At 44.5% G+C, this 27,382-nt stretch overlaps 1 protein-coding gene and 1 long non-coding RNA gene across 3 annotated transcripts in view; one reads left to right on the top strand and one right to left on the bottom strand.

Moving 5' to 3' along the window:
* Positions 1–1,870, bottom strand: part of oser1 (oxidative stress responsive serine-rich 1) — a 36,771-nt gene extending 34,901 nt beyond the window's left edge. Inside the window, exon 1 of one of the 2 annotated variants that reach the window (XM_071334642.1) lies at positions 1,447–1,870. The gene's annotated coding sequence lies outside the window, so the exon portion shown is untranslated. The remainder of the gene's footprint in view (positions 1–1,446) is intronic. The other variant, XM_071334643.1, reaches the window with a different exon arrangement.
* On the top strand, positions 319–18,927 carry LOC139535334 (uncharacterized). Its single transcript, XR_011667099.1, has 3 exons — positions 319–455; positions 12,964–13,059; positions 13,144–18,927. It is a non-coding gene; the product is annotated as an uncharacterized lncRNA (long non-coding RNA).
* Positions 18,928–27,382: the final 8,455 nt, after the last annotated feature.

Below are 27,382 nucleotides of genomic sequence, written 5' to 3'. Positions count from 1 at the left end.
CATAAGATAGTTTGTAAATGTAATTCCTCAAAATGTTCTTAGGAACTTCGTAAATATCTTATCTGGCATTGACATTAGTGACGTGCTTGAAACCAATAAATAAGCCTGTGACAGGATTTGGTTATTTCACACATTATAGCCATCAGACTAACTATATCAAAACCAAAAATAAATAACCAAGCAAAGCGCAATAAGAACTTCAGCAAACAAGAGCTTGACGTGATGGTGGAGGAAATAGCAGCCAGGAAAAGATTCCTATTGGAGGGACTTGATAACTGCGGGCTCACTGCAGAGACCAAAAAGAGAGGATGGGCGAGAGTGGCCGCGTCTGTGGCAAGGGACGCCGTAAAAATTAGGTGGTGCTGGGAGACCATTCATGTTGACCAGCTGGAGGAGAAGGTGTCGTCCATGATAGGAGAGACGGTGGTAGAGGGCCTGCGCGACCGGTAAATTAGGTAACTACGTTAGCTAGCTAACGTGTAACGACATTATAGCAAACATAGCTAAATTATTTACAAATTGACGAGATAGCGCTAGCTATTTAACACTTCTAGAATATTGTATTATATTGTTAATTACTAGCTAGCTAGATAATGCGTGTTTAATTAGTTTTCTTGCTGTAATTAAATATCCGGTAGCCAACTGTGTGTGGCGCAAGAAAACGTTCATGGTTACGAAAGTATCCATTCGTATCAAGACAAGGGTTTAGCTGTCCTAAAGTTAAATTTCCAAGAAGAAATCCTAAAACATTATTTTCAAGAAACCCATTTCTTCTTAATTTCCCCCCTGTTTCTTCATAAGAAAAAAAGGTAATAACACTTCCAATAACTTTGTTGAGGAATAGAAACTTTGCTTAAATTTCTTTAAGTCTATAGTTAAGGAAAAAATGGCAGTAAAGAAATTCATTTAACAAGATTTTGTGGATTATGTAATTCCGTTACCGTAATCTGATACCAGGTGTAAATACACTTCACTCACTGTAGCCTAGTTCAATAACAACAATATATTGTTTCAAACTCAAGGTGTCATATAGCGGACACCCCATTCTTTCTGTAGACATATTTTAATCTTAATTCGGTACAGATATTTAAGAGTTTTTGGGAAACGTCGCATAAAAAAACGAAGGAAGATTTTTTGCATAAAGATTCTAAACGTTAGCTAACGTTAGCCACCAAACTTTGCATCCACAGTTCTTCCAGTAAATTCGTTTTTCTTAAATGTTGTAAATTGTTCAACGTACTGCTAGTGCATAGAGTTGTACGGTTTTATTAAGCTTTGAAATAAATGCTATTTGTTTTGTACATTTTAAAGTGTAAATCATGGAATTGCTCCTAGCTAGCCTACGCTGTGGATGAAGTTGAGCATCAGTTCCATAATAATCAACGTGGATACTAGCTAGCCAGGCAATATCGGAGTTTGACATCGTGTGAGAATTGGGGTACTCACAACTCAGGATCTCCTGTCCACAGTCCAGATTGAGGATGGCCTGGACATGCAGGGTCTATCAGGCGCTGCGACAAACGGGCCTCAAATGCAGCAAGCTATTAAGCAACAGTGAGGTGGCTAGCTAAAGTAGCTAACTCGGTTAGCAATGTCTCATCGATTGTCTTCGCGACAGACGCGAGTTATTGAATTTTTCGATTAGGTTTGGCTTTCCACAAGCATCGCACTACAATCAATTCAGTTTCATTCTAATCTATTATTACTTTCAAAAGCAGTATTTACTTGGCTAGTTCGAGACTTTTCTTTCTCGAACATCTTGTTTACACACGAACCACTTCGCAGTGACTCTGCAACAACGCACTCTGCCCTGACGTAGAACACAGACGCTTCTTCTTCGGGTGGGGTTTATCGGCGGTTGGCATTCAACGTTATGGTGCACTACCGCCACTTACTGTACTGGAGTGTGGGCCAGAGATAGGGACTAAATCCTACCTGCCAGCCCCATTGCTCTTAAAAAATAAAAAATATTTGAGACTATATCTAATGACGTTCTACTCAATATACTCTTTAAACGAATTTCCTGTATCCCCTTCTCCCTCAAACTAGATCTCACCCTCTCTCTTTCCCTACAATAATGTTCACACTGTATCAATACATGCTCCACAGTCTCTGGTTCCTGGCAATACTCACATTTTCCTGTTGGATGCTTTCCTATCACATGTAAGATCTTATTCAACTGGCTGTGTCCCACCCTTAATCTTGGAAATACAGCCTCCTCTCTTCTGTCTTTTCCTGCCGTTCTACACTCCCCAACTTTCCTCTGTACTGGAAATAAATGCCTGCTCTTAGTATCTCTATTCCACTGCTCCTGCTATTTCTCCACTATCACTGTCCATATCATACTTTTTGCCTCTACCTTGCTCATTGATACTACCACATCAACATCCCCACTAGTTAGTGCTTGTTTATCCAGTACATCAACTGCCTCATTCCCCTCCACCCCCACATGAGCTCAGATCCATGTAAATATTATCTGTATACCCATTTGTTAACTCCTGCCATGGTTTTGTAGCACCTCATGAAAGCAGGTCTTGTCTGCTATGTGGTATAAAGGACTAGAGACTCCTCAGCACTGCACATTAATCAGAGTAAATAACTACTCTTTCTAGCTTAATTTCATCCACCCACTGCAAGGCCAACAGTATGGCCATCATCTCCGCCATATATACAGCCAGATGATCTGTAATACGTTTCCTGACTCTCACCTCACATTCCTGCACTACAAATGCTGACCCAGTACGTCCTCTCCTTGGATCTTTTGAACCATCTGTGTATATGGCCACAAAATTCTGATACACAGTATCCAGACGTCGCTTAAACAAATCAGATGGATCAACACCCTCCCTATCTTTCTGTAGTCTCTCCAATACATCTAGATCTACTACTGGAGGTGGGAGTAGCCATGATGGAATAACAGTGATAGCTACCGTTGGACTAAACTCCCTTCCATACAGTCCCATCTCCTTTGCCTGGTTATTACCCACCCACCCAAAGCTCGTGTTCTGTCTTCACTCATGTTCCCAGCATGCCTGTAAAATCCCTTTCGCAGGATGAGATACCCCATGTCCCTGTAGGCTGACCCAATAATTCATTGCCAGCTGCTGTCTCCTAATCTGCAATGGCATTTCCCCCATCTCCACCTGTAGTGCAGCCACAGGGGACATCCGAAACGCCCCACTCCATATTCTGAGTCTTGTCCCTGTATGACATCTAGCCTTTCCAATGATGTACGGGCTGCCGAACCATACGCTATACTGCCAAAGTCTATTACAGATCGGATCAATGCAACATATGGTCTTTAATGAGGCAGGCGGCAGGGTAGCCTAGTGGTTAGAGCATTGGGCTAGTAACCGAAAGGTTGCAAGTTCGAATCCTCGAGGTGACAAGGTACAAATCTGCCCCTGAACAAGGAAGTTAACCCACTGTTCCTAGGCCGTCATTGAAAATAAGAATTTGTTCTTAACTGACTTGTCTAGTTAAATAAGGTAAATAAATACCCTGTCAGACAGCGCATCACATTTAGTACCTTCTTACACTTTCCCACCACTCTCTCAATGTGTTCTGCCCAGGTCATTCTAGCATCAAAGTATCCCCAAGGTACATGGAGTCCCCCACCATCTCCATATAACCTCAAGCATACCTCATCTCCCACCTTCCTCCTGGTAAAGAACACTGTCTGAGTTTTCTCTACAGAGAACATGAATCCCCACATTAATACCCACTGCTCTACCTCATCAATTGCTTCCTGTACCTTCCTGACTATATATGGCACATTTCTTCCTCTCATCCATAAGGCCCCATCATTTGCAAATAATGACCTCCCAATATCCGGCTGTACTTGAGAGTAAACATCATTGATCATGATTGAGAACAACAGAGGACTAATCACGCTTCCCTGTGGTGTACCATTATCCATCGTGTAGCTGTCTGAGAGAGACTTCCCCACCCAAACAGGAAATCCTTTATGCAGTTGTACGTTCTTCCTCCTACCCCCATAATATCAAGCTTGATTAACAACCCCTCCTTCCATATCATATCATATGCCTTCTCCACATCAAAAAAATACAGTTAACAACAGTCTCCTTGTTCACCTGAGCCTTCCTGACCTCTGCTTCTAAGCAGAGCACTGTTGCTCTGCTTAGAAGCAGAATCCACTCTAATGTGGCGATACTAACCCCCTGCTCTCCAGGAAGTAAGTTAGCCAGGGGACTTTGAAGCATCTATGTGCCGATCTTGGAGTAAACTGACGATAGCAAAGATTATAGCAAACACCACAGAAACAAAATTGGTGCTCGCTAGCTCTGCAAATTCAGCTATTGTGGGAAGCCAGCCAATATAAAACAAAAACATAAACTATATTCAAAATACAAAAGGTTGCAGCATATGTTGTGTAAATGGTGAACTCATACAGCTACCCTTGTAGACGATGGAAGCCCATCTCCTACTGTAAATAGCCTGCACACTGTGTGTGTGTAGCCAACCAGCCAGGTAGAAAAATGGCAGAGAAAAGACAGACATCAGAGCATTTTTCAGTACACCAAAACACAAAGAAAGAACCCTAGTAGCCTAATATCGCAAAGACTATTTGATAAAATGTTCATAAGAAAGAAGTGAATCAGAAGTTTTTTTGACTCAATGGAGGAACGTAGTCAGAGAAATGCTGATGAATGTCTTGCTCTAGCTGTGTATGCAACTGGTTCACCTCTGATGCTCACAGGCAATGTGTATTGGAAGAGATTTCTGAATGTTCTTCGCCCAGCACACACCCCTCCAACCAGACATGCTTTCTACTCATTTGCTGGATGCAGAGTTCAACAGCGTTCAAGTGAAGGTCAAGCAAATCATAGAGAAAGCAGACTGTATTGCAATCATCTCTGATGGGTGGTCGAATGTTCGTGGGGAAGGAATAATTAACTTTTTGTGGGCCGGTGGCAGTATTCGGTATTTCAGATGACTGATGTGCCCAAAGTAAACTGCCTGTTACTCAAACCCAGAAGCCTGTATATGCACATAATTTGTAGTATTGGGTAGAAAACACTCTGAAGTTTCCAAAACTGTTAAAATAATGTCTGTGAGTATAACAGAACTGATATAGCAGGCGAAAACCCGAGGAGAATCCATCCTGTAAAAACATTTTTTGAGCTCACCACTCATTATAATGGCTGTCTATGGGTATATCAAAGGAATACCTCCCAGATTGCAGTTCCTAGGGCTTCCAGTAGATGTCAACAGTCTTTAGAAAGAGTTTCAGGCTTGTTTTTTGAAAAATTAGCTAGAATTTGTAGTTTTTCTAAGTGGCTCCCATTTTGGCTGTAGTGTTGTGGCGCGCGTCGGTGAGGGCGCGCACTTCGTTATCTCCGGTAATGAACATGCTATTCTCCGTCTTAAATTTGTATAGTTTATTTACATATTAGGGTGCCTGAGGATTGTTTAGAAACGTTGTTTGACTTGTTTGGACGAAGTTTATTGGTAACCTTTGGTATTCATGTGTATGCATTTTGAACAAGGGAAACCGGTGGATTACTGAATCAAGCGCTCCAACTAAACTGACTTTTTTGGGATATTAAGAAGGAATTTATTGAACAAAATGACCATTTGTTAAGTAGCTGGGAACCTTGGGATTGCAAAAAGAGGAAGATCTTCAAAGGTAAGTGATTTATTTTATCGCTATTTCTGACTTTCGTGACGCCTCTGCTTGGTTGGAAAATGTTTGTCATGCTTTTGTATGCGGGGTACTGTCCTCAGATAATTACATGGTATGCTTTCGCCGTAAAGCCTTTTTGAAATCTGACAAAGCGGCTGGATTAACAAGAAGTTAAGCTTTTAAACGATGTAAGACACTTGTATTTACATGAATGTTTAATATTACGATTTTATATTTTGAATTTAACTACATCTCAACCACTATTCTACAAGAGCACAGACACAAGGGATAACAGGCACACCGGTCTCTACATTGCAGATGAACTGAAGGCAGTCATCAATGACCATGGACCACAGAATGTATTTGCACTGGTGACAGACAATACTGCGAACATGAAGGCTGCTTGGTCTAAAGTGGAGGAGTCCTACCCTCACATCACACCCATTGGCTGTGCTGCTTATGCATTGAATATGCTCCTCAAAAGACATCATGGCACTGAAAACAATGGATACACTCTACAAGAGAGCAAAGGAAATGGTTAGGTATGTGAAGGGTCATCAAGTTATAGCAGCAATCTACCTCACCAAGCAACGTGAGAAGAATAAGAGCACCACATTGAAGCTGCCCAGCAACACCCGTTGGGGTGGTGTTGTCATCATGTTTGACAGTCTCCTGGAGGGGAAGGAGTCTCTCCAAGAAATGGAGTCTGCTGATATGGACAGCCCCATCAAGAGGATCCTGCTGGAAGATGTATTTTGGGAGAGAGTGGTAAGCAGCCTGAAGATCCTGAAACCTACAGTATAGCAGTAGCCATTGCATGGATTGAGGGATACAATGCCATCCTGTCTGATGTTCAGACTATGCTTGCAGATGTAAGATAATAAATCCTTACTGCCCTGCCCACTTCACTCTTGCTCCAAGCAGAGGAAACTGCAGTTCTGAAATACATCATAAAGCGTGAAGACTTCTCCCTGAAACCCATACACGCCGCAGCGTACATGTTGGACCCCAAGTATGTTGGCAAGAGCATCCTGTCTGGTGCAGAGATCAACAAGGCCTATGGTGTCATCACTACCATGTCTCGCCACCTTAGCCTGGATGAGGGCAAGGTTCTTGGCAGTCTGGCGAAGTACACTTTCAAGCAAGGGCTTTGGGATGGAGATGCAATATGGCAGTCATGCCAACATACAGTGGGGAGAACAAGTATTTGATACACTGCTGATTTTGCAGGTTTTCCTACTTACAAAGCATGTAGAGGTCTGTAATGTTTATCATAGGTACACTTCAACTGTGAGAGACGGAATCTAAAACAAAAATCCAGAAAATCACATTGTATGATTTTTAAGTAATTAATTTGCATTTTATTGCATGACATAAGTATTTGATACACCTGACCAACCAGTAACTGAATATTCGGCTCTCACAGAAACCTGTTAGTTTGTCATTTAAGAAGCCCTCCTGTTCTCCACTCATTACCTGTATTAACTGCACCTGTTTGAACTCGTTACCTGTATAAAAGACACCTGTCCACACACTCAATCAAACAGACTCCAACCTCTCCACAATGGCCAAGACCAGAGAGCTGTGTAAGGACATCAGGGATAAAATTGTAGAACTGCACAAGGCTGGGATGGGCTACAGGACAATAGGCAAGCAGCTTGGTGAGAAGGCAACAACTGTTGGTGCAATTATTAGAAAATGGAAGAAGTTCAAGATGACGGTCAATCACCCTCGGTCTGGGGCTCCATGCAAGATCTAACCTCGTGGGGCATCAATGATCATGAGGAAGGTGAGCGATCAGCCCAGAACTACACGGCAGGACCTGGTCAATGACCTGAAGAGAGCTGGGACCACAGTCTCAAAGAAAACCATTAGTAACACACTACGCCGTCATGGATTAAAATCCTGCAGCGCACGCAAGGTCCCCCTGCTCAAGCCAGCGCATGTCCAGGCCCGTCTGAAGTTTGCCAATGACCATCTGTATGATCCAGAGGAGGAATGGGAGAATGTCATGTGGTCTGATGAGACAAAAATATAGCTTTTTGGTCTAAACTCCACTCGCCGTGTTTGGAGGAAGTAGAAGGATGAGTACAACCCCAAGAACACCATCCCAACCGTGAAGCATGGAGGTGGAAACATCATTCTTTGGGGATGCTTTTCTGCAAAGGGGACAGGACAACTGCACCATATTGAGGGGAGGATTAATGGGACCATGTATCGCGAGATCTTGGCCAACAACCTCCTTCCCTCAGTAAGAGCATTGAAGATGGGTCGTGGCTGGGTCTTCCAGCATGACAACGACCCGAAACACACAGCCAGGGCAACTAAGGAGTGGCTCCGTAAGAAGCATCTCAAGGTCCTGGAGTGGCCTAGCCAGTCTCCAGACCTGAACCCAATAGAAAATCTTTGGAGGGAGCCGAAAGTCCGTATTGCCCAGCGACAGCCCCGAAACCTGAAGGATCTGGAGAAGGTCTGTATGGAGGAGTGGGCCAAAATCCCTGCTGCAGTGTGTGCAAACCTGGTCAAGAACTACAGGAAACGTATGATCTCTGTAATTGCAAACAAAGGTTTCTGTACCAAATATTAAGTTCTGCTTTTCTGATGTATCAAATACTTATGTCATGCAATAAAATGTAAATTAATTACTTAAAAATCATACAATGTGATTTTCTGGATTTTTGTTTTAGATTCCGTCTCTCACAGTTGAAGTGTACCTATGATAAAAATTACAGACCTCTACGTGCTTTCTAAGTAGGAAAACCTGCAAAATCGTCAGTGTATCAAATACTTGTTCTCCCCACTGTATCTCATCAGCCACCTGGTGGAAGGGACTTTGTGGATCTGAGACTCTTTCCCCTGTTGCCTCCATCATCCTCCGAATCCCACCAACATCAGCCACCTCAGAGCACAACTGGTCCTTGTTTGGGAACACACACACCAAAGCACGCAACAGACTGACCAATACAATGGTTGAAAAATTGGTGGCCATCCGGGCAAATTTTTGTCTTTTTGAGCCTGACAATGAGCCATCCTCAACATTGGAAAGTGACAGTGAAGATGAGGCCTCAGTCTGATGTTCAAGAGGTGGACATCGAGGAGGTCCAGGGAGAAGACATGGAAGCCTGAGAGGAAGACAACCAAAGCTTTAGTTTCTAGACTATCATTTTACAGATGTATGTTGAAAATGTTTTTAGGAGATGCGATGGATCATTAGGGATCATTCAATATTCCCGTTATTTTGTTTTCAGTGAAATCAGCCCATGTGAAGAGTGAAATCATTTAATTAAAGTTCAATTCGTAACTAAATAGTTTTTTACTTCTATTGGAAGGATTTAATCATTTGCAATTATGTCTACTTATGATAAGGTAAAAGGTCTATGTTTCGTTCTCCATATGATATGGTAAATATATTCAGTGCAAAAAAACATCTACATTTAAATGGTATTAATATTCATTTGCATATATTTCCGTTAATTCCCACGGAAAGTTTCCACCTCTGAATATTCCCCAAAATGTGCAACCCTAATGGCCACTTAGGAAAGGTTTTAAGAGCATGTTTGAATCAATTGCCACGTCCGAAGATACACATCTGACCATCCTGAAACCCCTATGTCCAACAAGCAAAACCTGACACAGAAGGGGAGGGTCCGGGTGGGCCTTCTTACGGCGGCGGCTCGGGTGCGGGACGTGGACCCCACTCCACCATAGTCATTACCCGCTTTGGTGGCGCCTCTGGAGCGGGGACCCTCGCAGCGGGTCCCGGACCGAAGACCATCGTAGAGAGCGCCACTGGACGGAGGGGCGCCTCTGGACTGAGGGGTAGCTCAGGACTGAGGGTCAGCTCCGGACTGACGGGCAGCTCCGAACTGACGGGCAGCTCCGGACTGACGGGCAGCTCCGGACTGAAGGGCAGCTCCGGACTGACGGGCAGCTCCGGACTGGCAGGCGGCTCTGGCAGCTCCTGACTGGCGGGCGGCTCTGGCAGCTCCTGACTGGCGGACGGCTCTGGCCTCCTGACTGGCGGGCGGCTCCTGACTGGCGGGCGGCTCTGGCGGCTCCTGACTGGCGGGCGGCTCTGGCGGCTCCTGACTGGCGGGCGGCTCTGGCGGCTCCTGACTGGCGGGCGGCTCTGGCGGCTCCTGACTGGCGAGCGGCTCTGGCGGCTCCTGACTGGCGAGCGGCTCTGGCGGCTCCTGACTGACGGACGGCTCTAGCGGCTCAGGACAGACTGGCGGCTCAGGACAGACGGGCGGCTCAGGCGGCGCTGGACAGACGGGCGGCTCAGGCGGCGCTGGACAGACGGGCGGCTCAGGCGGCGCTGGACAGACGGGCAGCTCCGGACTGACGGGCAGCTCCGGACTGACGGGCAGCTCCGGACTGACGGGCAGCTCCGGACTGAGGGGCAGCTCAGGACTGAGGGGCAGCTCAGGACTGAGGGGCAGCTCAGGACTGAGGGGCAGCTCCGGACTGGCAGGCGGCTCTGGCAGCTCCTGACTGGCGGGCGGCTCTGGCAGCTCCTGACTGGCGGACGGCTCCTGACTGGCGGGCGGCTCTGGCGGATCCTGACTGGCGGGCGGCTCTGGCGGCTCCTGACTGGCGGGCGGCTCTGGCGGCTCCTGACTGGCGGGCGGCTCTGGCGGCTCCTGACTGGCGGGCGGCTCTGGCGGCTCCTGACTGGCGGGCGGCTCTGGCGGCTCCTGACTGGCGAGCGGCTCTGGCGGCTCCTGACTGGCGAGCGGCTCTGGCGGCTCCTGACTGACGGACGGCTCTAGCGGCTCAGGACAGACTGGCGGCTCAGGACAGACGGGCGGCTCAGGCGGCGCTGGACAGACGGGCGGCTCAGGCGGCGCTGGACAGACAGGCGGCTCAGGCGGCGCTGGACAGACGGGCGGCTCAGGCGGCGCTGGACAGACGGGCGGCTCAGGCGGCGCTGGACAGACGGGCGGCTCAGGCGGCGCTGGACAGACGGGCAGCTCAGGCTTGCCGAGGCGCACTGTAGGCCTGGTGCGTGGTTCCGGAACTGGTGGTACCGGGCTGGAGACACTCACCTCAAAGCGAGTGCGGGGAGAAGGAACAGGGCATACTGGACTGCCGAGGCGCACTATAAGCCTGGTGCCGGCACTGGTGGTACCGGGCTGGGGGCACGCACCTCAGGGCGAGTGCGAGGAGCAGTAACAGGGAGTACTGGACCCTGGAGGCGCACAGTAGGCCTGGTGCGTGGTGCCGGAACTGGTGGTACCGGGCTGGGGACACGCACCTCAAGGCTAGTGCGGGGAGCAGGAACAGGGCATACTGGACCCTGGAGGCGCACAGGAAGCCTGGTGCATGGTGCCGGGACTGGTGGTACCGGGCTGGGAACACGCACCTCAGGGCTAGTGCGGGGAGGAGGAACAGGGCGTACAGGGGCTCTTCAGACGCACAGGAAGCCTGGTGCGTGGTGTTGGCACTAGTGGTACTGGGCTGGGGACACATACCTCAAGGCGAGTGCGGGGTGCTGGAACTGGAGGCCTGGTTCGTGGCGCCGGCACCGGAGGACTGGTGCGAGGGTCTGCCACAGGAGAGCTGGTGCGTGGGGCTGCCACAGGAGAGCTAGTACGTGGGGCTGCCACAGGAGGTGCAGGACTAGGGAGGCGCACAGGAGGCCTGGTGCGTGGGGCTGCCACAGGAGAGCTAGTACGTGGGGCTGCCACAGGAGGTGCAGGACTAGGGAGGCGCACAGGAGGCCTGGTGCGTGGGACTGGCACTGTCATTACCAGACGGTTTGCACGCACCTCAGGACGAGTATGGAGAGCTGACTCAGGTAACATCAAATCCCGGACACGCTCTGTCGGGCGGATGTCGTTTCTCATGCACCAACACAGCAACTCTCTCATTTCACTCTCCTCCAATTTCCCCATTAATTCCTTCACAGTCTCTGCTTCCCTCCCCTTGCTCACCTCCAATTCCACCCCGGCTGGCTCTGGTTCCATCTTCGGCTCCTCACGGTAAGCACGGGAAGTTGGCGCAGGTCTCCTACCTGAACTCGCCACACTCCCCGTGTGCCCCCTCCCAAGAAATATTTGGGGCTGCCTCTCAGGCTTCCAGCCGCGCTGCAGAGCTAGCTCCTCATAATGCCGCCTCTCGGCTTTCGCTGCCTCCAGCTCTGCCTTGGGGGGGCGATATTCACCCGGCTGTTCCCATGGTCCCTTGCCATCTAATATTTCCTCCCAAGTCCATTGCGCCACAAAGCGCTGTTCCTTCCTTTCACGCTGCTTGGTCCGGTTGTGGTGGGTTATGCTGTCACGTTTGTCGTTTGGTTGAAGAGAGGAGGACCAAGGCGCAGCGTGATAGTAATACATTCTTCTATTTATTTACCGAAACGAAGAACACTTGACAAACTATACAAAACAACAAACGAACGTGAAGCTATATACGAAAAGTGCAGACACAGGCAACTTACACATAGACAATAACCCACGAAATCCTAAAGAATATGGCTGCCTAAATATGGTTCCCAATCAGAGACAATGATAAACAGTTGCCTCTAATTGAGAACCAGTCTAGGCAACCATAGACATACAAACACCTAGACTAGAAAACACCCCATAAACATACAAAACCCCTAGACAAGTCAAAACACATAAATCCCCCATGTCACACCCTGACCTAACCAAAATAATAAAGAAAACAAAGATAACTAAGGCCAGGGCGTGACAGTAGCCTACTGTACCTGTTCATTTTCCTGGGCTTTCGAGTTTGGTGTTAAACAGGCATCTGATGATAGTGTTTGCGAATAGCACTGTCCGTGACCAAAATCCCCAAGTCTATCAGTATTTTTGAAATGTCTCCAGTAGATTTTCCATTCCTGCTGAAAGCCCTAATCTGCTCACTTAAAAGAATAGAGATCCTGGTCATGGTGCTACAGTATAATCAAAGTGAGGACAATCGGCAATCTGCTGTATACTTATAGCCTATTGTAACCTGAAAGTCACGCCTTTCCTCACCCCGCCCAAAACTCCACTCTTAACACAATTACCATTCAAAAACGAGCTGTTAACCAAAAACAAATCACATTGCGACCAAAGAGAACAGACGAAATGGACATTGTTTTCATCAAGCCAGCTTCTTTCTATGGTGCTACCTGTTCCAGGGTTAGGACTGTAACCACCAGAGGACTTTAAAATGAGCCGGAGCTGAGAGGATCACCAAAACTAAAGGCAGTTTGGTTTCAGAGCATTTTATATAAAAAAGAGAAGGTATGTAGCTTATCAATGTGTAGGCATACTGTATAATAAAATCAATAATTGTGTACTAAAAACGTGAATGTGTTTTTGCAGAGCCTCCAAACATGCCGGCAACCATCCGTGAAGATCAGTGGACAAAGGGCTGGACAACGGGCCGCTCCGAAAAAACACATGGTTGCCAAGAAAGTGGTTAGTTAAGCTAGATTCTTAAAATGTGTTTTTGTATGTTGGAGTCACTTTTAATTCTTAATTGATCTACCGTTTCTATCATAGGCCACTGTAATCGATGGGGGCTCAGGGCGGTACCATTCTGCTCATCTGATGAAGGTGCTCATGGGTGAGATTCAAACTTTGAAGACCGAGATTGAGTCATTGAAGGCAGACCATCAGAAAAAGAAACATTCTCTGAGGGCAGAGATACGGGCGACAGCTGATACATTGGTCCAGAGCCAGGCGGTATTGGCGGAGAGTCACTCCTCATTAGCGGAGAGTCAGGCGGAGAATGACACGTTGAAAAGGGCGAGGAATGAGATGGAGTCACAATCCATGCCAGGCACACCTATGAGCTCTGGAACTCCACCTCAGACAGGCAGAGTCAACGTACGTGGCGGGTTCGTCAGGTCTTCGGTTCACCCTGACATTTCCATTCCTCTTCTGACAACAGAAGTTGACCAACTGCTCACCAGGCACAGCAAGGTCCGCCCTGACCGTTATGCGGTTTTGCTATTCTAAGGATGTGTAACCGAAGAGAGATACCACGAGTGGGCACAGAATACAAACTGGGATGGATCCTGAGGCAAATGTGGTGCACCCGTGAACCTCCAGGTGTTCATCATTAATACTGTGTCTCAGAAGTTTCTGTCCATGACTGATGCAACCCGAAAAAGCATTAAAGACAGAGTTAATGAGTACTTGAGGTCACTGAGAAAGTCTGGACATGGCCTGCTCACCCTTATGTAAGGAATTAGGCACCTTCCCATGGTTACTACGGTATGTACTGTATGCTATGTTTATTAATAATAATTAATTCAAAATTAAATAAAATCTCCTTTGGATCTGTGAGAATATCTAATGGAAAATGCCCCTTAGATATTAATTTAGAGTCCTCCAATCCTCTAAATGTAATTATTGGCAGAGTGTCACGTCATTGAAGAAAATATTTTCCGATATACTGTAGGCCTACCATAGGTGAAATGAGTCACTAGTATTGAGTAATGTCTAATGAAGGCAAACAATTTAGAATCCTCCAATCCTGTAGCCTACTCCCGACAATCACGTTGTACTGGCTTTATTTACAAATTAGTGAGAATGTCTCACACCATGTTTAAGCATTGCCTTTTTCTTGCTCACTCTAGGTTAAATGAAAACTACATTTCCAATATATTGTTACTTTTTAAACAAAGCAATTATTATAATTAATTAATTTCGAATTATGTCAAATTTCGAATTATATAAAATGTAGATATTCTCAGATATTCTCACAGATCCTAACGGAAAATACCCCTTAGATATTAATTTAGAGTCCTCCAATCCTCCAAATGTAAATATTGGTAGAGAGTCACGTCATTGAAAAAACACACCTACTGTACTCATTCCAGGATTTTTCAATATTTTTACTATTTTCCACATTGTAGAATAATAATGAAGACATCACATCTATGAAATAGCACATTTGGAAACAGTTAAAAACAAATTCTTATTTACAAGGACAGCCTACTCCTTCCTCCCCAACGGGGAATTGAACCCCAGTCTCCCACTTGCCCCACATCCTGTAGTACAGACATGGCCTGCTCTCCCTTATGTAAGGAATTAGGCACTTTCCCATGTTTACTACAGTATGTATTGTAGACTGCACAGTAGCCTGATAAACAAATAAACACATTTCGTTAATAAAATAATGATAAAAAATACTCTTTCAAAATGCAGATGTTGATTTAGTTATGGATCCATAACAAATTACAATGGGAATAGATATCACTGATTTACAGAAATATTGGAACAAAGTTGTCTAATGAAGGCAAACAATTTAGATTCCTCCCATCCTGTAGCCTACTCCCGACCGTCACGTTGTACAGTGCCATATTTTCCATTCCATCCTAACGGAAACGCTGAGGGTTTCGTTTTTCATGGAATAGAAACACCATAATATTATTCTAATTAATTAAGCAAGTACCAGTCAAAAGGTTGGACACACCTACTCATTCCAGGATTTAGCTTTATTTTGACTATTTTCTACATTGTAGAATAATAGTAAAGACATCACAACTATGAAATAACACCAGTCTCCCGCGTGCCCCGCATTCTGTAGTACAGACATGGCCTGCTCTCCCTTATGTAAGGAATTAGGCATTTTCCCATGTTTACTACAGTATGTATTGTAGACTGCACAGTAGCCTAATAAACAAATAAACACATTTCGTTAATAAAATAATGATAAAAAATACTCTTTCAAAATGCTGATGTCGATTTAGATATGGATCCATAACGAATTACTATGGGAATAAATACCACTGATTTACAGAAATATTGGAACAAAGTTGTCTAATGAAGGCAAACAATTTAGAATCCTCCGATCATGTAGCCTACTCCCCACAATCACGTTGTACAGCACCATATTTTCCATTCCATCCTAACGGAAACCCAGAGGGTTTTGTTTTTCTCGGAATAGAAACACCATAATATTAATCAAATGAATTAAGCAACATTTCTTAAAATCAATCCCATATACTATGTTATTACAAAAAAGGATTTAAATTCTCTGCTAATGCCAATACGGAATACTATCAAACGCTTCTCAAAGGTGCCCTCTGGTGGTCAAACTAGCAATAACTTGCAGTAACAGAAGAAATGGCTGAGAATTAAACGACGTCAAACAGAATGCTGCTGCAGCTTGCAAGGTGTGCAGCGGTATGACGCAACTTTTAAAGGAGGAACTACTGTACATACTGGATTGATAAGGAACACTGCTATAACTATTATTAGTAGTAGTATTATAATGATTTAAACATTTGAACAAGTTGGGACAACCCTTCAGTTAACTACCTATCAATTATCCAGTAGTAGTAATTATGATTCCTCAATATACATTTAACATATTACAATGTAGGCTATGTGTTACAGCACTACTTTTGGTGTCCCCCTCAAGAATTGCTTGTGAGAAAATGTAATGTAATTGTCCCCTCCAAAGTTGATATCAGATTTTCGCCCCTGTTCTTATATTAAGCAAAACAGACAGCACCATTTTCTTGTTTTTAAAATGTATGGATAGACAGGGGCACACTCCAGCACTCAGACATTACTAACAAAATTATGCATTTTGTGTTTAGTGAGTCCGCCAGACTATAGGCAGTATGGATGACCACGTGCTCTCTTGATAAGTGACTGAATTTCACAATTTTCCTTACTTTTTACATTCAAAATGTAAAAAGTAGTTGGGTTGTGAGGGGAAATGTATGGAGTAAAAAGTACAATATTTTCTTTGGAATGTAGTGAAGTAAAAGTTGTCAAAAATATTAATAATAAAATAAATTATAGATATCCCCCAAAAATACTTAAGTCATACTTTAAATGATTTTTGCTTAAGTACTTTACACCACTGGTGATATGTCGCTAGATGTAAATAATGAAGTACAGCAGCGTGTCCCCCACTCATTCTCCATGTCACTTGATCCTCCGTGACAGGCATAGCTGTGCTATAAATAGAGAAACCCAAGGGTTCTGGGCTGGCCCAGATAAGGTATCATGGTATAATTACCACATATTTACAACTCATTGGAATGATACGGCTTCATATGGAAACTCATAATGAACATTAACTGCACAATTCACCCATAAACGTGTGTCTACAGTGCGGTGTGTGCGTGCATGTGCGTGCTTGTATGTGTGTGTTGGCATGTTATGTAACATCCTCTAGGCCAGCTAGGGACACTTGGTGCATTGTCTCCAAGCCTCTGAGGGGTTCCACATATCTGCAGAGTGGAAATCCAGGCTTCATAGTATGCCTTTACTCAATTTATAGAGACACCAGCACACTACTCAGTTCTCCATTCATTAAGACAATGTAGGCCTTTTCTTCTCTGTCTACCCTTTAAATATCTTATGGCATGGTGTATATGGATATATGCATTTGAGAAAACCAAGCATTGGAAGTGAAATAAGTACAATCACATTCTAACACTAACAAGTTTGTTGTGGTTACTGAAATTATTTTAAGCCTTTAGACTAATACAGCATGTCTTTTCCATTTACTGTAATATATCGAAGCCCTTACTATTTTGTTAAATTACAAGATATATCCATTTAAGTTTGTTCAAATCAGAGACACCAAGCTCGTCTCCAAAGTGTTTACTAGATAGCTGACTACCCGTCAACTTTTCATTGCTTAGCCCGGTGCGCCCTCCTGTGGACTTTTAAACATGGTTCTTCGTCAGTCTTTCAAATATAATGTGTCATAATTTGTTTTACAGATTAATCTTATGCTTTGCAAAAGTAGATCACTTTATTTATTGACTTTATATTTTTGTTTAGTACTAAAATATGAATGACTATAAATCATTTGCATCTAATAAAACAATTTCAGTGTTGTGCATGAACAAGGAAAACACTGTGTTGCAGTTTTTGTTGCAGTGACACTTGAACATTTAGGGAAGAAATACATGGGTTTTTATATAATATTTTCTATTTTATGTATTAGAAATTAATAAATAAATAAATACATATCAAAACAAACAAACTACAAAATCTCAACCTCCATCCCTATATCATCACAAAATCTCAATTAAAGTCCAGCTCCACTGCTACCTCTGGAACCCACTGCACACACCGGCAGTGGAACCAATGCTCACAGAAATCAGGGCACTCCCATGGCACCTCAGACTTACGCTCCTGCTGAGGGCTTGCAGGCGGATCACGTTCCCCGCAGTGAGCACAGCAGGTGGTGTCTTCTTTTATTTGAACCTCCTCCCAAAAAACAAAACAAAATGGATTGACATGGTTGCAAATGTAAACGTTTTACAGCCACAATAGTAGCTGATACAACTGAGAGAAAAAATAATATTAAGTACCTGAGGGTGGTACCATGAGTGGTGTGACAGAGGTGGCCAATGCAGCTTTTCTCTTCCTTTTCTGTGCTGCAGTTGAGAGAAAAGGTATTGTTAAACAGAGCATGTTTCACCTTTTTTTTTACACCAATACCTCTGGAGGAAGCTGCAAGGGTTTTGGAGGAGGTGGATATTTAAAGAGAAAAAAGAATGTGTTAAACATAGCAGTTTTAGAAAACATACAGTTACTTTTTCCATAATTTAAAGGGTAGGTAGCATAAACGTAACCTCATGTAACGTATGGATTTGCATTAGTATACGCATCAAAGTTACACATCACTTTTCTATTTTTTGAGTTATTACGTAAAACTGATTCTGAAGAATGCCAAAGTTGTGCCCGAAAAACCTTTGCGGGGTGTGACATAATATGGAGGACCCGGAAAGCCAGCCTAATCCCTAAAATGTAAACTCCAGCAGAAATAACTTCAAATGTATAACTTTAACAATAACATTTTCAGCAAACTTACAAGCAAACACTTTATGAGAGTATTATTATAAATCAGCTTGAAAGGTTGCTAGCCAACTAGCCTGCTAACGTTAGGGACAAATCAAAATGTACTGGGGTGAGGGGTGGTCCAAAATAGGGGAGGGTTGTGATTCTTGTGTTTTTGCTTTGGGGAGGATTGTGTTTTTTTATTGGGCACAGCCTTTAAACAATGGCTTGACTTACTTTTGATATTACCCTAATATTATCCGAATTACCCTAATAAAGTAGGAACGTTTGTGAAGGTTTGGTATGGTGTGGCTATTATTAAGCTTTAGCTACTGCAGGCCTATGATATGAAGGCTGTACGGCCCGGGGCTCCAACTGACTCCGACAGTTGAACTTGAGGTGAGGAAGTCTGTCTCAGGCCTACCAAAGTTACTCCTTTAATCTAACCAGTGGTGTGTATTCATGGATGTCAGGGGAAGCCAGGCTTCCCCCCAAAAAGTATAAATAAAAAATTACATAAAATAATTTATCTTTTGTCTCTGTGTTACATCATTTTCCTAAAATTCGCAAGATGCTGAATGTATCTCACAGGAGAAAGCATCCGAGCAAGTGAAACAGCCCTCTACTGTCTCTCTACATGTAGGCCATCTATCTAATGCTGTCGGGTTCAAATGAGTATAACACCGTAGCATTGAAGGCAAGGGAAGCCAGCGAGCATCTGGCCTCCCTTGACGAAAAAAGAATAACAATTAGACAATCAGCGTTGAGTTAAACTGAGCAAGCTAAACTGTGAATGGTCCTTGCGCAACAACAAAAAAGTATCAAGGGAAGCCAGCTGGGATTTGGCGTCACTCCTATCAAATCATTAGAATTGTTGCATCTCGTTGGGTTGTTGTCCTCCGCATAGGCGGAAATCCCAGGCGGAACGGGGGACACACGACCCCCCCCATCCTTGGTAAAATATGATCAATTGCGTAAGTAGTTCAAACAAAGGATATGTTAGACATTTCTTTACTTCTCCCACTCAATACAATAAAACACATTTATCACCAGTCTTCATTTTCACAGCATTGATTTACAGGTCACTCTTTATGTTAGCTAGTGGTTAACTGATGTTTGCTAACTAGCTACAGTAATATCAACCAGTGTTTGCAGCTGTTTGAATTTGAGTCAATGAGAGAAGCTAGCAATGCAATGTAGTGTTACTTAGCTGGCAAGGTGACGGAGTGTTCATGTCTACCGTCTGAAAGACACTCAATGCACGTAGCTAATGTGAGGTTAATCCAGTCAATCGCACCATAGTGATTTCGTTTTATGTTGGCAGGGTTCACACAAACAATAGCTGAATTTTCAGAGCTAGCGAGCAAACCGATGGAGCAAACTAAAGCAAACATTTGCAAGCAAGCTAGCTAGAACCTATTCCATTTATGTGGCGTCATCAAAGATGGAATCTTTGCTATCGTCAGTTTATTCCAAGATCAGCATGCAGCTGTAGTGCTTCGAAGTCCCTGTGATAAGGTTAGCGATAAACTGATCTCCAAACTGAACACAACTACACTCTCTTCTACCATTGTCTTAAATATCTTTAATGGTCTCGTTGCAAAAGCTAAATTGTCAGACTTTGAAGCACCTGTGTGCCAATCCTGGAGTAAACTGACGATAGCAAAGTTCCAGCAAACACCACAGAAACGGAATTGGTGCTTGCTAGCTCTGCAAATTCAACTATTGTGGAAAGCCAGCCAATATGAAACGAAAACATAAACTATATTAACATTACAAAAGGTTGCAGCTTACATTGTGTAAATGGTGAACTCATACAGCTGTCAACCATTGTAGATGATAGAAGCCCATCTCCTACTGTAAATAGCCTGCACAGTGTGTGTGTGTGTGTGTGTGTGTGTGTGTGTGTGTGTGTGTGTGTGTGTGTGTGTGTGTGTGTGTGTGTGTGTGTGTGTGTGTGTGTGTGTGTGTGTGGGTGGGTGGGTGGGTGGGTGGGTGGGTGGGTGGGTGTGTGTGGGTGGGTGGGGGCCAGGTAGAAAAATGGCATAAAAAATACAAAATACGGACATTTTTCAGTACACCAAAACGCAAAGTAAGAACCCTAGTAGCCTAATATCTCAAAGACGAGTTGATAAAATGTTCATAAGAAGTGAAATGTTATTGGAATTGTTTCATAATGATGTCACGCCCTGATCTGTTTCACCTGTCCTTGTGCTTGTCTCCACCCCCTCCAGGTGTCGCTTATTTTTCCCAGTGTATTTATCCCTTTGTTTCCTGTCTTTGAGATGAGGAAGGATTTCGATTCTACATGGCCCGGGAGGGAGGCGGCTCAAACTACTGCAGGTACGTCAGAATTCCCGTAGTGTGGCAGACTACACAGTAGATTTTCGCACATTGGCCGCCGAGAGTTCCTGAAATCCAGAGGATCTGTTTGACACCTTCATCCACGGACTGTCGGAGGGGTTAACTTATTGTGGCTGCAGGGGCAGTATTGAGTAGCTTGGATGAAAGGTGCACAGAAGTGCCCAGAGTAAACGGCCTGCTCCTCAGTCATAGTTGCTAATATATGCATATTATTATTAATATTGGATAGAAGACACTCTGAAGTTTCTAAAAAAATCCAAACAGGAAGTGGAAATTATTAGTCTGGTCGATTTTCAACCAAGATCCCATTGAAATCACAGCGAGATATGAATGAGTTTTCACTTCCTACGGCTTCCACTAGATGTCAACAGTCTGTAGAACTTTATCTGATGCCTCTACTGTGAAGGGGGGCCGAATGAGAGAGGAATTAGTCAAGTCTTCCATGACCTGACCATGCTTTCACCATGTGCGTTCACATAAGAGGGAGCTCTGTTCCATCGCTCATCTGAAGTCAATGTAATTCTCTGGTTGGAACGTTATTCAATATTTATGTTAACAACATTCTAAAGATTGATTCAATACATCGTTTGACATGTTTCTACTGACTGTTACTGAACTTTTTGACATTTCGTCTGCTTTTAGGGAACGCGCTTCGTGACTTTGGAATTGTTTACCAAACGCGCTAACAAAAGTAGCTAATTGGACATAAATAGCAGACATTATCGAAGAAATCAAGCATTTATTGTGGACCTGGGATTCCTGGGAGTACATTCTGATGAAGATCATCAAAGGTAAGGAAACATTTATCATGTAATTTCTTGTTTCTGTTGACTCCAACATGGCGGCTAATTTGACTATTGTTCTGAGCGCCGTCTCAGATTATTGTATGGTTTGCTTTTTACATCAAGTTTTTTAAATTTTTTATCTGACACAGTGGTTGCATTAAGGAGAAGTATATCTATAATTCCATGTGTACAACTTGTATTATCATCTACATTTATGATGAGTATTTCTGTTGAAACGATGTGTCTATGCAAAATCACTGGATGTTTTGTGGAACTAGTGAATGTAACGCGCCAATGTAAACTCAGATTGTTTTATATAAATATGAACTTTATCAAACAAAACAAACATGTATTGTGTAACATGAAGTCCTATGAGTGTCATCTGATGAAGATGATCAAAGGTTTGTGATTAATTTTATCTCTATTTGTGCTTTTTGTGACTCCTATCTTTGGCTGGAAAAATGGCTGTGCTTATTGTGGTTTGGTGTGACCTAACATAATCGTTTGTGGTGCTATCGCTGAAAAGCATATTTGAAATCGGACACTTTGTTGAGATTAACAACAAGATAACCTTTAAAATGGTATAAGACACATCTATGTCTGAGGAATTTTAATTATGAGATGTCTGTTTTTTTAATTTGGTGCCCTGCACTTTCACTGGCTGTTGTCATATCATCCCGTTAACCTGTCTGGCTCCGGGGTTCCGCTAGCGGAACTCCTCCCACATTCCACTGAAAAGGCAGAGCACGAAATTAAAAAAATATTTTTTTGAAATATTTAACTTTCACACATTAACAAGTCCAATACAGCAAATGAAAGATACACATCTTGTGAATCCAGCCAACATGTCCGATTTTTAAAATGTTTTACAGCGAAAACACCACGTATATTTATGTTAGCCCCCCACCAAATACAAAAGAGGACAGACATTTTTCACAGCACAGGTAGCATGCACAAAACCAACATAACTAACCAAGATCCAACCAAACTAACCAAGAAACAACTTCATCAGATGACAGTCCTATAACATGTTTCACAATAAATCTATGTTTTGTTCGAAAAATTTGCATATTTGAGGTATAAATCAGTTTTACATTGCAGCTACCATCACAGCTACCGTCAAAAATAGCACCGAAGCAGCCAGAGTAATTATAGAGACCAACGTGAAATACCTAAATACTCGTCATAAAACATTTCTGAAAAATCGATGGTGTACAGCAAATTAAAGACAAACATCTTGTGAATCCAGACAATATTTCCGATTTTTTTAAGTGTTTTACAGCGAAAACACAATATAGCATTATATTAGCTTACTACAATAGCCTACCACACTACCGCATTCATTCATCAAGGCACGTTAGCGATAGCAATAGGCACGTTAGCGATAGCGAATAAACCAGCAAAAGATATTAATTTTCACTAACCTTCATAAACCTTCATCAGATGACAGTCCTATAACATCAGGTTATACATACACTTATGTTTTGTTCGAAAATGTGCATATTTAGAGCTGAAATCAGTGGTTATGCATTGTGCTAACGTAGCATATTTTTCCCAGAATGTGCGGATATCTTTCTAAAACTCACCTATTCTGACCAAATAACTATTCATAAACATGACTAAAAAATACATGTTGTATAGGAAATGATAGATACACTAGTTCTTAATGCAATCGCCGTGTTAGAATTCTAAAAATAACTTCATTACGACATCCAGCTTATGTTATAGCGAGAGCGTGCCCAAAATCTGGGCGCTACCTAATAGTACACATGTTCGACAGATATATGAAATAGCATCATAAAATGGGTCCTACTTTTGATGATCTTCCATCAGAATGTTGTACAAGGGGTCCTTTGTCGTGAACAATCGTTGTTTGGTTTTAGAACGTCCTCTTCTCCAGTCAATTAGCACGGAAAGCTAGCAAAGTAGCGCGAAGCTCTCCTTCCTGAACAAAGGCACACAACGCAACACGCCTAACGTCCCGAAAAAATTTCAATAATCTAATAAAACTATATTGAAAAAACATACTTTACGATGATATTGTCACATTTATCAAATAAAATCAAAGCCGGAGATATTAGTGGTCTATAACGACAGCTTTCCAGAAGGCAATCCCAGGCTCCTTCTCGCGCTTTCCAGAAAACAGGAAATGGGTGACACGTCATGCCAAGAGATTTTATTCCACCTCAGACCAAGATAAACACTCCATTTCACCTCTCACAGCCTATTGACATCTAGTGGAAGGTGTATGACGTGCATGTATACTAATACGTATCAAGCCCATTTATAGGCAGGCCCTAGAACAGAGCATCGTTTTCAGATTTTCCACTTCCTGATCAGGAAGTTTGCTGCAAAATGAGTTCTGTTTTACTCACAGATATAATTCAAACGGTTTTAGAAACTAGAGAGTGTTTTCTATCAAATAGTAATAATAATATGCATATTGTACGAGCAAGAATTGAGTACGAGGCCGTTTAAATTGGGCACGATTTTCCCCCAAAGTGAAAACAGCGCCCTCTGTCCTCAACAGGTTAACGGGATTGCAGCCATAAGAAGTTAAAGTATGAGCTCGCAGCTCGGGAAATACCACTGGACCTCGATTCCTTCATCGCCCTGGCAATTAGGATTGATGGGCGCCTATGTGAACGCCAGTGTGAGAGGTCGGGTCTCGGAAACACTCGTTCATCTGATGCTGGTGCACACCCTAAGGAATCCGGAAATCCCCGAAGTGTGTATTTCACAGGAGAGCCGAAAATACCTGAGGTTCCTCGAGAATCATCGGCGACGGGTGAGTTGGATACTCCAGAACCCATGCAACTGGGAAGAGCTAGATTATCAGTTGGGGAACGCTCAGGTAGGCTGAGTTCTAACTGTTGTCTGTACTGTGGAGGGACGGGACATTATATAGCCACCATCCCTGTTAAGAAACCCTTTTCTCTAGTGGGTACAAGTACTCTGGTGAGCTAGACTGGGAGTCCCCTAATTCCTATCACCCGTACACCTTTTTTTGTGATACTGCTATGGGGAGACCAGTCTAAGTCTCTCCGGGTGCTCATTGACTCTGGGGCTGAAGAAATTTTTATGGATGCTACCATGGTTTCTGAATGAGGTATTCCCACTCAACCTCTCTCTGTCCCCATGGATGCAAGGGCACTGGCAGGCCGCTCAATTGGAAGAGTCACCCATAGCACAGTGCCCGTTCACATACGGGTTTCAGGAAACCACAGTGAGACCATACAGTTCCTCCTCATCGATTCACCCCATGTTCCTGCTGTTCTGGGATTTTCTTGCCTCCAAAAACACAACCCTGTTATTGACTGGACCACGAGTTCCATCCTTGGTTGGAGCCCGTTTTGTCATTCCCATTGCCTTAAAGCGGCACAGCCGACCTTGAGACGTCCTCCTCAGGGCGTAAGCAAATCCTCGGATATCTCTGCCGTTCCCACTGAGTACAATGACCTCCTGGAGGTATTCAGTAAGACATGTGCTACTTCTCTTTCACCGCACCATCCTTATGATTGTGCCATTGATCTCCTCCCCGGCACCACACCACCTTGTGGTCGTCTATATTCTCTATCCGGGCCGGAGACCAAGGCCATGGAGGAGTACATTGAGGATTCTCTGGCTACTGGAGGCATCCGTCTGTCTGCATCTCCTGCTGGCGCAGGGTTTTTCTTTGTGGAGAAGGCCCCACGTCCGTGCATTGAATACCGGGTGCTTAATGATATAACGATCAAGAATCGTTACCCTCTACCACTCCTCTCCTCGGCTTTCGGACCTCTCCAGGGGGCCACATTTTGTCAAAGCTGGACCTTCGGAATGCCTTCCACCTGGTTCGGATACACGAAGGAGATGAGTAGAGACAGCATTTAACACAGCCATCGGACATTATGAGTACCAGGTCAAGCCGTTTGGACTCACCAACGCTGTCTTCCAGGCCCTGGATAAACGATGTGCTCCGGGACATGCTAAATCATTTTGTGTTCGTCTACCTTGACAACATCCTGTTTTTTTGTTCAGAACGAGACTCCACGGCAAGCTCCTTCTGGCCTCCTTCAGCCACTACCTGTCCCTCATCGTCCCTGGTCCCATAGCTCTCTGGACTTTGTCACTGGGCTCCCTTCAACTGATGGGAACACCGTCATTCTGACGGTAGTGGATCGGTTCTCCAAGGTCGCTCATTTCATCCCTCTCCCCAAACTACCCTTTAAGGAGACGGCCCAGCTTATGGTGCAGCAGGTCTTCTGGATCCATGGACTCCCGGTGGACGTTGTCTCCGACCGCGGTCCTCAGTTCTCATCTCAGTTCTCTAAGGCGTTCTGCACTCTTATTGGGTCGTCGGCCAACCTATCCTCAGGATTCCATCCCCAATCCAACGGCCAGTCGGAGCGAGCTAACCAGGACCTGGAAACCACCCTAAGATGACTGGTCTCATCCAACCCCACTACCTGGAGCCGGCAACTAGTCTGGGTGGAGTATGCCCGGAACACCCTTCCCTGTTCAGCCACAGGACTCTCCCCTTTTGAGTGCTCCATGGGTTATCAGCCTCCACTCTTCCCAGAACGAGAGCAGGAAGTCAACGTACCCTCGGCCCAGATCTTCGTCCGCTGCTGTTGACGTACCTGGAGAAGAGCTCGGGCGGCACTTCTCAAGGCCAACTCCAGGTATCGTCAACAAGTGGATTGCCGCCGGATTCCAGCACCCCGCTACCGCATTGGGCAGAGGGTATGGCTTTCCACACGGGACCTGCCCCTTTGGGTCTTCCTGTTTCATTGGTCCTTTTCTCATCTCTAGAGTCCTTAATTCCACTGCTGTCCGTCTCTTGTTACCCCGTACCCTCCATATTCACCCTAATTTTCATGTGTCTAGGATTAAGCCCATGTCTCACAGCCCTTTGTCTTCTGTCTCCAGGCCCACCTTCCTCCCTGTGTCATCGATGGCCATCCGGCATAAACGGTAAAACGCCTCATGGGTGTTCGACCACGGGGCAGGGGTTTCCAGTACCTGGTTGACTGGGAGGGTTACGGCCCGGAGGAGAGGTGCTGGGTTCCCGCTAGAGAAATCCTGGATCCAGCCCTCATCCCCGACTTCCACCGCCGAGACCCCGGTCAACCAGGTATGAGCCCAGGTAGGACGCCAGGTGGCGCCCCTAGAGGGGGAGCGGGTACTGTCACACCCTGATCTGTTTCACCTGTCCTTGTGCTTGTCTCCACTCCCTCCAGGTGTCGCTTATTTTCCCCGGTGTATTTATCCCTGTGTTTCCTGTCTTTCTGTGCCAGTTCGTCTTGTTAATCAAGTCAACCAGCGTTTTTGTGTCTCAGCTCCTGCTATTCCCAGTCTCCATTTTCTCGACCCTCCTGGTTTTGACCCTTGCCTGTCCTGACTCTGAGCCCGCCTGCCTGACCACTCTGCCTGCCCCTGACCAAGAGCTTGCCTATCGCCTTGTACCGTTTGGACTCTGACCTGGTTACCGAATCCCTGCCTGTTCTGACCTCGAGCCTGCCTATCGCCTGGTACTGTTTTGACTCTGACCTGGTTTATGAACTCTCGCCTGTACCAGACCTGCCTTTTGCCTACCCCTTTTTTTATAATAAATATAGGAGCTCAACCATCTGCCTCCTGTGTCTGCATTTGGGTCTCACCTTGTGCCCTTATAAATGATGTCATTAGGCAGAGCAGGCAACAAATGGCACACAGACAGCAGAGCTGGGGACAGATAGGCAGGGACAGACTGGTAGAGACAGGGAGTCTCAAGTAAGTTTGTTGAGTCTTTGTTTAGGAACATTATGAAAGGTTCTCTCTTTTTTAGACTTGTAAAATAGGGACATAAT

This window comes from Salvelinus alpinus, chromosome 12, assembly GCF_045679555.1.
Source record: "Salvelinus alpinus chromosome 12, SLU_Salpinus.1, whole genome shotgun sequence".
In the NCBI taxonomy this organism is placed as follows: domain Eukaryota; kingdom Metazoa; phylum Chordata; class Actinopteri; order Salmoniformes; family Salmonidae; genus Salvelinus; species Salvelinus alpinus.
This window is presented reverse-complemented; position numbering and strand designations above follow the sequence as displayed.